The sequence below is a fragment of the Podarcis bocagei genome, assembly GCF_964188305.1.
Source record: "Podarcis bocagei genome assembly, chromosome: 7".
NCBI classification, from domain to species: domain Eukaryota; kingdom Metazoa; phylum Chordata; class Lepidosauria; order Squamata; family Lacertidae; genus Podarcis; species Podarcis bocagei.
The window spans coordinates 54,508,814-54,518,942 of NC_138132.1; positions in this window are offsets into that span (position 1 = coordinate 54,508,814).

The window sequence follows — 10,129 nt, forward strand, 5'->3', positions numbered from 1 at the left end:
CAATTCCCTCTTTGTTTCAAAGAATAAGCACAGCACAGACTCCTTGGAAAGATAAGAGTTTTATGTTTTTTTATCCTTGGACTATGTACCAAGGCTTCCAGAAATGCCAGCATCAGCTCAATTAGGCGTTAATTAGTAGTTCTGATTTTGCTTGTGACTCTCATAGTGGGTCTTGGAGAGTTATGTCACAGCAAAGCAACCAACCAACCAGGAAATGAGTATTTTTCAGACACATGGACAACTCACTAATGTAATGACAAAGGAAGATGCCTAGATTCCCATTGATACATTACATAGGAAGTTGGATTTGCTAGCACTTCCTGCTTTGCCTGTCCAACATGGATTTTGCACAGTATTATGGAAGACCTGCTGACCCAATTTTTTTATGCCCTTTTAGAGTTGACTGTGAGATCAGCTTTCCACACTCCATATGTTCTTGTGCTACAGTTCCCATAAGTTCATTGGCCATGTTGTTTGGGGCTTATGGAAGTTGTAGTCCAACAACATATGGAGGACACCAGGTTGGTGCCAACTAAGTTAGAGTGTGCAGAATCAAAACATTCCCACTTCCCAGTACCATGAGCAGAAACAGCTTCCTGAAGATGGCTGGTGGTGACATTTGAGTTTTCTTTCAGTCAATGCCAAACACAAACATTGCAAAAGTCAAACATTCCTAGCTCTAAAACATGAAGAACACTGGAGGCTGGCCTATTAAAGACAGACATTATGTCTCCTTTCTTGGAGTGTCAGCATGCTAAATGGGTACCAAATGCATCCTATAACTATGAATAGTAAACCCATTTTGGAGTAGGGACACAGGATCTTCAAAGACGGATGCCTACCCCAACATTACCTTTTCATATGTTATATCAGCTCTCTCCTCCTCCTCCTCCTCCTCCTCCTCCTCCTCCTCCTTCTTCTTCTTCTTCTTTCCACTGTCAACAAAGCCCAGGGAAACCTGAGAGCACCACCAACCCACATCTTTCTAAGAACTTTTGATGTGGCATCACACTAATATACTGTGTTGACACAGGACTTAACTGTATTTGGAGGGAGTCGGTAATTTCCTCTTACTATTCTGTTCTCAGTGGCAAGAGACAACAATGTTATTACCTAGCTTTTTGATGGGTATATTCTCTAAAGGGATGGGGAACTTCAACCCTGGGGGCAGAACACAACCTTCTAGGCTTTTGTATCTGGGACTCTCACCAGCTCACGCTCCTACTCCAGGTCACATCCCTCATTAGTTCTGCTTCATACCCTTGTTTGCCTGGCTGGACTGAGTACCTGAATACTGGCCATGCCTCTTGCCTGCCTAGATGGAGGATACAAAGAGATGTGGGACTGAAAACCTGTAGCTTTGGCATGAATGGAATCCACCCTGCTGCACAAACTTCCATTGATCTCTCCAGCTTTTCCTCTGTTCCTGCCCATGGCTGGCCTGCAGGCCCAGATGGTTGCCCACAAAGAGATGTTACCCCTGGGCTGGAAAAAAAAAACTTTCCCAATTCCTATCCTCTAAGCATTTCTCTTAAGTCTTGAGCCAAAAGCACTGAAATTAACCACATGGGAAAGACTACATCCAGTTGCTATTTCAGAACGTTCACCACCCAATGTGATCTGTTTGCAGTCATTCTACGGAACTTTGACCTTTTTTTACTTACTGGATATCTTATAAAAATAAGATCACAGCTTTTGTGGGTACAATCCATGCCTTGGGGAACCGAAAATTCCTAGAAGTCTCTGTTTCGGGTGGATGGCACCTTGTGGAGATTCCAGGGTTGTAAATAAGCCTAACCACTCTTTCCTTCCTTCTCCCTCCATTCATTCATTCATTAAGAAAATGGTGAACTCATTCACCTTCACAAAAAACTTCATATTCTGTAGAATAGGAATGGTGAAGAAATTCCCTCCTGTTTGCATTTTAATGTGAACCTAACTAATTCATGCTTCCTGAAACAATACACAACCCAAAATTCAAGCTACAGTTTGAAATTTGCATTTTATGATGCTATTTTCCGACCAATAACATGCATATATTGAGGGACAGTGTGTATGTATCCATGAAAATAAACAAAAGGCAAAATATTAGGGGAAATTGCTTGCAAAAATGTGTATATTTGGGAAAAATTGCATACAAAATGTACATATTTTGCCCACTAAAACGCTGAAATTCTTTCTGCCAGGACTTAAAAAACCCCAAAAAAACAACTTCATAAACTAACATGGAAATATTGCAAATGGAAGTTAAAAAGAAAAAAGAAAACCTGAAGAGGGGGGAATGGGGGAAAGGACCCTCCCATTCTCCTCAAAAGAAAAAATCCAATTTATTGACTTATTCATAGAATCACAGAACTGTAGAGTTGGAAGGGACCCCACGGGTCACCTTCTCCAATCCCCTGCAATGCAGGATTCATAGATAAAGAATCCTTGACAGCTGGCCATTCAACTTCCATTTAAAAACCACCAATGAAAGAGAACCCACCACCTTCTGAGGTAATCCATTTCTCTGTTGAACAGCTTTTCCTGTCAGGAAGTCCTTCTTAACATTTAGTCCGAATCTCCTGTCTTGTAACTTGAATCCATTGGTTTGGATCCTGCCCTTTGGAGCAGCAGAAAACAAGCTCATTCCATCTGCCATTTGACAGACCTTCTGCTATTTGAAGGTGGCTATCATATCACCGATCAGTCTTCTCTTCTCCAAGCCAAATGTACCCAACTCCCTATTCATCCATCCTTACTGCAGATCAGGAATGGGGAACCTCTGGCCCCCAGATGTTGCTGGGCAACCATTCCCATTACTCCCACCCATTGACCATGTTGGCTGGGGCTGATGGGAGATGGACTGCAGCAACACCCAGAGAGCTGCAGATTCCCCGTCCTTACTACAGATGATGGCTGAGAAGAGAAGATTGGCAAGGTCAATAATCTAATAGATCTTCTCTGGATAAACTCAATAGCTGAAATACAGAAGCCAATGGATGTCTTTGGGGGAGAAACATATAATTAGAAACAGTGTGCTGCCTGTGATAATCAGTGGTGTGAAATCAAATCATTAGAGTCTAATCTTATAACCGCAGCCGTAACACATTTACCCAAACCAGATGGCTGGGTAATCAGTTGCCTTGTCTCAGTAGTATCATTTTGAACGTCCTGCATTGTATTGCATCCTGGAATGTTGTTTAGAGCCAGTAATTTCTTGCTGTTGTTAGTTATGTCTCCCCCATCGCTAGCAAAGCTGTCGTTAAACTCAAGTCATGATCCGGATTGTAAAAGAGTGTGCCGAGTCTATGGTTCCTGCATATGTGTGTGTATGTACACAATGCTGTGGAAAATTCCTTCTTCCTGTGACTTCATTGTTCTGTTGGTTTGCTCCCCTCTTCTTTCTACCCCTTCCAATTTTCATTTTAAATAAAAGAATTTCAAAAAATATTAATTCCAGCACTGAAGCAGGTACAGTTTGCCTTTGGGGAAGGGCTATAGCTCAGCGGTAGAGCAACGGCCTTGGATGTAGAAGTTCCCAGGTTCAATTTCCAGCACCTTCAGGTTGGGTTGAAAGAGAGCGTAATACTGAGCTGCTGCCAGTCAGTGTAGGAACTCTTCTTCAAAGAGTCCAAAAAATTCAAAGAAAACATGAGCTTTGGAGAAAGCAGCCTGCTCTCTTTTCTTGGCCTGATTTTGGCAATTTCTGTAACACTTCTGCCTAAGAGGAATTTCCAGAAGATACAGTAGTGAAAAACACAACTGGAAGCCAGGGAGACACAGACACTGATTCAGACACAGTTGACGGAAGTTTTCCATGGGGGCTGCGTCTGCCAGTGAGCTTCCTCTGACTCTGCTTGCTACAAACCTACACCCCATTTGTCAAACATTAATTTACGGGCCAAAAGAAAATAGAAAGTCTGCTATGGCTCCAGGTCATAGCCACACCATACATTGAAGGCCTACCCAATACACATTTAAAGCTCATGGCTTCACCAAAGATTTCTTGGTGCTGTAGTTTGTTAAGGATGCTGGGAATTGTAATTCCACGGGAGGTAATTTTGGGGTGGGGGGGATCATGGTCTTTAAATGTATGGTGTGGATGTGACCTCAGTCTACTCCACTAAGGACTTCCCTGAATATATTTCCCCAGAACACTTGTGTTTGCTCACCATAATACGGGAGACATCATCAAAAGGGGATAGAATGTCAACCCCTGTCAGAGCTCATATGTAAACAGGTGCTCAGAAAGTGCTATTTCTTCATCAATGCCAACAGAGAAAGCCAAACTGAGAGAAGGAATGTAGTGGTTAAAATATTAAGCTATGAACTGGGCAATCAGGGTTCAAGTTCCCACTTGGCCAGGAAGCTCTCAGCCTACGCAGCTTTGCAGGGTTGTTGTGGGGATAAAAGAAGGGAGGGGAAGAACCATGTGACTGGCACTTTGAGCTCCTTGGGACCTGCTTAATCCACATACAGTGCTTTAGGTTCCCAAACCTATGAACTCATAGTTCAGAATAAGGCCTGACAACAAGTGCTGAAAGTCAACCTAAATTTCCATGTATACATATAATTCAGTACATGTAACTGTATGCAAGGTCTACATATTTGTTTATTTATTGATTTTCCTCCAAGGAGTGCAAGGTAGCACACATGGTTCTCCCCTCTTCAATTAATCTCCACAACAGCCTTGTGAGGTAGGTTAGGCTGAGAGGCAGTGACTGGCCCAATGGCCCAAGGAGAGCTTCATGCCCAAGTGGGAATCTGAACCCTGGTCTCCCAGGTCCCAGTTTAGCACTCTAACCACTATACCACACTGGCGATTTTTTAATGCATAAATTAACATGTGCAAAATTTATGCAAATTTATGCAAAGTTGTGCCATAGGCCAGTCTGCTAAGTCTGTTAAGTACCTAATGATTCCCCTTGGCTAAGTTTACCTGGTTGCATCTGCCTTTCTTCATGTGACTAGATACAATATTTGTAGCTTAATCACAACAATTTGACTCAGTGGAACATTCTGAGTTGTGGCTGGGGAAATACTGCTGCTGAATGTGCTAGATGGGTTGCTGCATAGGCTTGTGGCACTGCTTAGAACTTTTTAGCATATGTTTTTCCTTTCGTAGGTTATAGATAGTTCTGCTGAAAGTAATTTCTGAGAAATCACAGATGTCTTAGCCTTATTTCAATCGCCGTGCTGGCTTTCTCTGTAAGGTAGGTGTCAGGGTGGAAAGCAAGAGAATTAAATCAGCCACAAAATAATATTATGCAATGTGGAGGATCAACAGTTTCTGGGAGCCAAGACGTGTGTGTGGAGATTTATTTCATCAATGGAAAACATATGTATCTTGGGTACACCAGCTCTCCTTTGCTGTTCCTGAGATTGACTCATCGAAGGCAACTATTTCTCAACCAATCCAGGGTTTATCCCTACCCCCATACAATATTCTGTCCCCAAAGGCTTATAAATAAATAAGGAGAGCAAGGTGGTGACACAAGCTTTGGATGAGGATGCCACAACGATTCTTCCTTAAAAACAATATCTCTGCACATTCAGGATTGGGGAAGCTCAGATCTAGGCACAAGATGTGGCCCTTCAGGCTTCTCCATCTGGCCCTTGAGACTCCCCTTCTAGGCTATTGTCCCCACTGCCTCTGCTCTGCATCAGTGCTTTTGCTGATAATGTCTCTTGCCTGCCTGGATGGAGGATGGAGAGGTGTATGGCTTTTGCAACACTCAAATGCTGCGCACCGTACAAACACTTCCATTCATTGCTGCACCCACTTTTACTTTTGCCCACACCTACCATTGGCAAACGGCCCCTGGAAGATTGCTCAGGAGGCAATGGCAGCCCTCAGGCTGCAGAACGTCCAGGCAAAGGTTGTCAGCTAACCTTCCTTCCAAGATGCTTGTTTTCCATTGGCAAGGAAACTGTGTGTGTACCTGAAATACCATCAGGTCCTGGAATGACTCTGCTCACGCAGCCTGGCCATTGGTTCCTCCTGGACAGGGAAGAGTATAAGAAGACTTCCTCTTTCAACTGAGCCTTGCTTAAACCACTGTCTTCCTGAACCCTGGTGTGTTCCTGTGTCCTTTGGTCTTGTTTCCTGACCTGTTGTCCCTGATTTCCCCTTCAATCCTGACTTGCTCTTTAGTCCTGGCTGCTGGCTTTCTTCTCTGGCTTTTGAAGGATCTCAGAGCACTACTTGCAGCCTGGCTGTGACAGTGATGGAACATTCAGTCATTTGGCTCCTACCTCACATATGTTCTTCAAGATACATTGGTTAACCTGAATTAATTCTAAGGCTGAATTCTGTAGCCCCACAGAAAACATAGAGCACTGATTATAATGTGTGTGTGTGTGTACAAATCAATACTGGGATGGAGACTCAACCTTAGAAAATGTTAGACCTCAGCAAATTGTCAGAAGGGATACCATAGCTTTGAGAAAACCCCTGTACTTGCCCATCCCATTCCACAGATCATTGATAGATATTTTGTGTTTAATAATTAGCTAGCTACTATTTGGTTGAGATGTGTGTCTTTTGACACAGTGTCATAAAATGCATAAATCTTAGCCAGTCCTTTCTTCAGAGTATGTCATAAATTGGCTGCTAACCATTTGCATTATTCTCTTGATTTATTTTCAGAACTGGGGCCAATATTTGGCTGAAACTGTGTAGGTTTAAGAGGGTGGGGAGAGAGGCCAACCGGCAACTGTAGTATGCCTTGCCGATGAGATGTTGTTAAGGACTCTGAAACCTCAGAAATGAATCCTAGACAGCAAGCTAATCCTGGGTTGCAAAACAAATACGTTAGAGATTAAAGAAATAGTGAGGAGGGATTTTTAAGAAAATGATCGTGGCATGGAAGAAGTTTATACAATTTTGCATGGCATAGAGAAAATGTATAGAGAAATTTTTTTCTCCTCTCTCATAACATCGAACTCATAGCCAACCAATGTAGCTGAATTTTGGAAGATAAAAGAAAGTACAGTGGTACCTCAGGTTAAGAACTTAATTCGTTCTGGAGGTCTGTTCTTAACCTGAAACTGTTCTTAACCTGAAGCACCACTTTAGCTAATGGGGCCTCCCGCTGCCGCCACGCCACTGCCACGCAATTTCTGTTCTCATCCTGAAGCAAAGTGCTTAACCCAAGGTACTATTTCTGGGTTAGCGGAGTCTGTAACCTGAAGCATATGTGTCAGGGGTTCAGGAGCAGAGGCAAGGGCAAGGGAGGAAACAGAGAGCGAGGGGGAGGAGGCAGAAGAAAAGATGAGTGATGACGACGACCCGAGATCTCCGAGTCTTTCCAGTGAATCAGAAGATTCACAGAAAGGAGCACCAGTGGTCAGGGCAAGGGGGGAGCCTAGGGGGACACCCCAGGAAGATAGGGCCAGAGGGGACTCCGAGGAGAGCAGTTGGAAATCGGGACCAGCGTCACAGCCAGAGAGCAGGGAAGAGGAAGAGCGCCAGAGATCAAGCGCTGGCAGCTCGCAACAGGGGGGAGGGCACGAGTCAGGAGTGGCCACACCTCCATCGGGGAGCGAAGAAACGGTCAGACGGAAAGTGGAAGGTTGGGCGAGCGCGCCAAGTTCAAATGCACAGGAAAGTGACGCAGTAGGCAGCCAGGAAAGGGAGCCAGGTCCTAAAGCCCGGCGCAAGGAGACAGGGAGTTCCGGGGGGTCGGCGTCAGAAGAATCCCGGAAGGAAGAGACCCCGGGGGGCAGAGGGACCCAGAGGAGAGCAGTCAGGCGGAAAAGGTGGAGCAGGGCTAGGATATTAAGTTGGTGCACAAGGGGCGGAGACTCAGACGGCGCTTCGCCGATCTAGCCATTAGACGTAGAGTTGCACGCAGCAGCTTGGGAATGGAAACTGTAACTCAATAAAGACTTTTACTTAATGACCGCTGGCTAGCGTGATCCTCTGTGAGCTAGGATCTTCAAGCAGCTCTGACAATATGTAACCTGAAGCATCTGTAACCCAAGGTACCACTGTGCTTCTTCATGAAGCACATAACTATGGAACTCGCTCCCACATGGGGCAGTGATGGCCACCCACTTGGATGGCTTTAAAAGAGGACTGGACAGATTCATGGAGGATAAGGCTATCAATGTCTAGTAAACTATGGTGGCTGTGCTCTGCCTCCATAGTTGCTGGAATAACAGTTGCTAGAAACCACAGGAAGGGAGAGTGCTCTTGAGCTTCAATCCTGGTTGCGGGTTTCCCACAAACATTTGGTTATCCACTATGAGAACAAGATACTGGACTAGATGGGCCATTGGCCTGATCCAGCAGGTTCTTCATATGTTCTTAAAACATCTATTTAAAACATTCAAAAAATCAAAACGTTAAAAATATTTTCTGGTTCAATATTCTTTTTATTTGGAATCACTTATGGGGGGCACCATACTCTTTTCAGTGCTTAGGGCCTCTTCTAAAGGTCTTAATTCAGTCCTGGCCAGGCCAAAAATGCAAACCATCCAATCTGTAAGATGATTGAGACAAAGTGCACTGAGAGCAGAGGTGACAAGAAGGAATGGGAGAGAAGCAGGAAGAGCAGTAAAAGCCAACCCACGGCACAGCAATAAAATTAAGATGGCAAATGAGTAATAAATACATAATCTATTAAAAACTCTGGATGATAGGATTGTTTTCTGCCGGCGCTTAGAAGTCAGTAAAGTCAATACTCCTCTGCCCCAACTGGGCATGGTATTATTTGTTATATTGCCCCCTGGCTTCCATGTTTAGAACTTATTTAATCTCTCCTTGGTTGATCACCTGAACAAGCCTCTATGAAGAGAGAGGCTGCATAAACATTATACCTTTGAAGCACATTTGAAACACACACCCCATCCCCACCCCAAGAATTCTGGGCCTTGCAGTTTACCCCTCACATAGTTGCTATTCCTAGCAGTCCTTCTCAAACTACAGTGCCCAGAATTGTTTGAGGGGGAAAATGTGCTTTAAGGGTCAAGTTTAAGATCTTGCTGTAGAGATTCAAATCTCTGAACAACTTGGAACCCAGTTTCCTCTGGGAATACCTTACCATGCATATCCCTGCCTTTGATTCTTGAGGGATACACTTTTAGTAGTGCCACATGCTCCCGAGGTCCATCTTATGTCTACTAAGACCGGGGTCTTTTGTGTGGTAGCCCCTGATGTTTGCAATCAGGCACTCTGCCTTACCTGCTTGCCTAAAGCTCAAGTGTGCTCATAGTTAAACAATGAAACTCTTTGCCATAGGATGTGGCAATGGCAACTTGCTTAGGTGGCTTTAAAGAGAGGCTGGACAAATTCATAGAGGATAGATCAACATATGGTTACTAGTCTTGATGGCTCTATATTACTTCCAGGGTCAAAGATCTCTGAACACCAGTTTTGGGGTGACATCAGCAGGAGAGCATGATTGTGCTTGTGTCTTGCTTGTGGACTTCCCAGAGGTATTTAGTGACACCATGAGAAAGAGGATGCTAGACAAGATGGACCCTTGGACTGCTCCAGTAGGGCTCTCATTATGTTCTGAACTCCTTTGTTGACTTATGGTGGCTTTCTATGCATGGAACTTAATCAGCGTCGATCAGTTCTACAACCAGAGTAAGGCTGTTGTCAGTACTAGGAGCAGATGCCTCAATTTCTATAATAGAACAGGGGAAATCTTGAGCCCTTGTGGTCTATAAATACACCACTCTGGACAAGAACATTTGGTTCCTCCTGCCCAGTAATATTTGCACAGCCTGATTAGAGGGATGACTCGTCTCAAGGTTGCCTTGTTGGAAAAGATAAGAGGAAAGGGAGCATCTTACAAAAGATCACCTGCGGAGCATGAACTGTCTAGTGCAGATTCCTCTATTAACCGTTAGTCAACCTCTCGCCAGCTGATTCACTCTTTTTGATAGCAGTTGGCCATTTCTCCCAACATGTATTAAACTGAAGATGCCAAAGCTCAACATAGCATGCATTGACTCATTAACAGCCACTAGTTAAGGGCTGCATCCAACTATGGCCACATTCACACCATACATTCAAAGCACTATGATATCACTTTAAACAATCATGGCTTCCCCTAAAGAATTCTGGGAGCTATAGTTTGTCAAGGGTGCTCAGAGTTGTTAGGAGGCCCTTATTCCCCTCACAAAGCTGCAATTC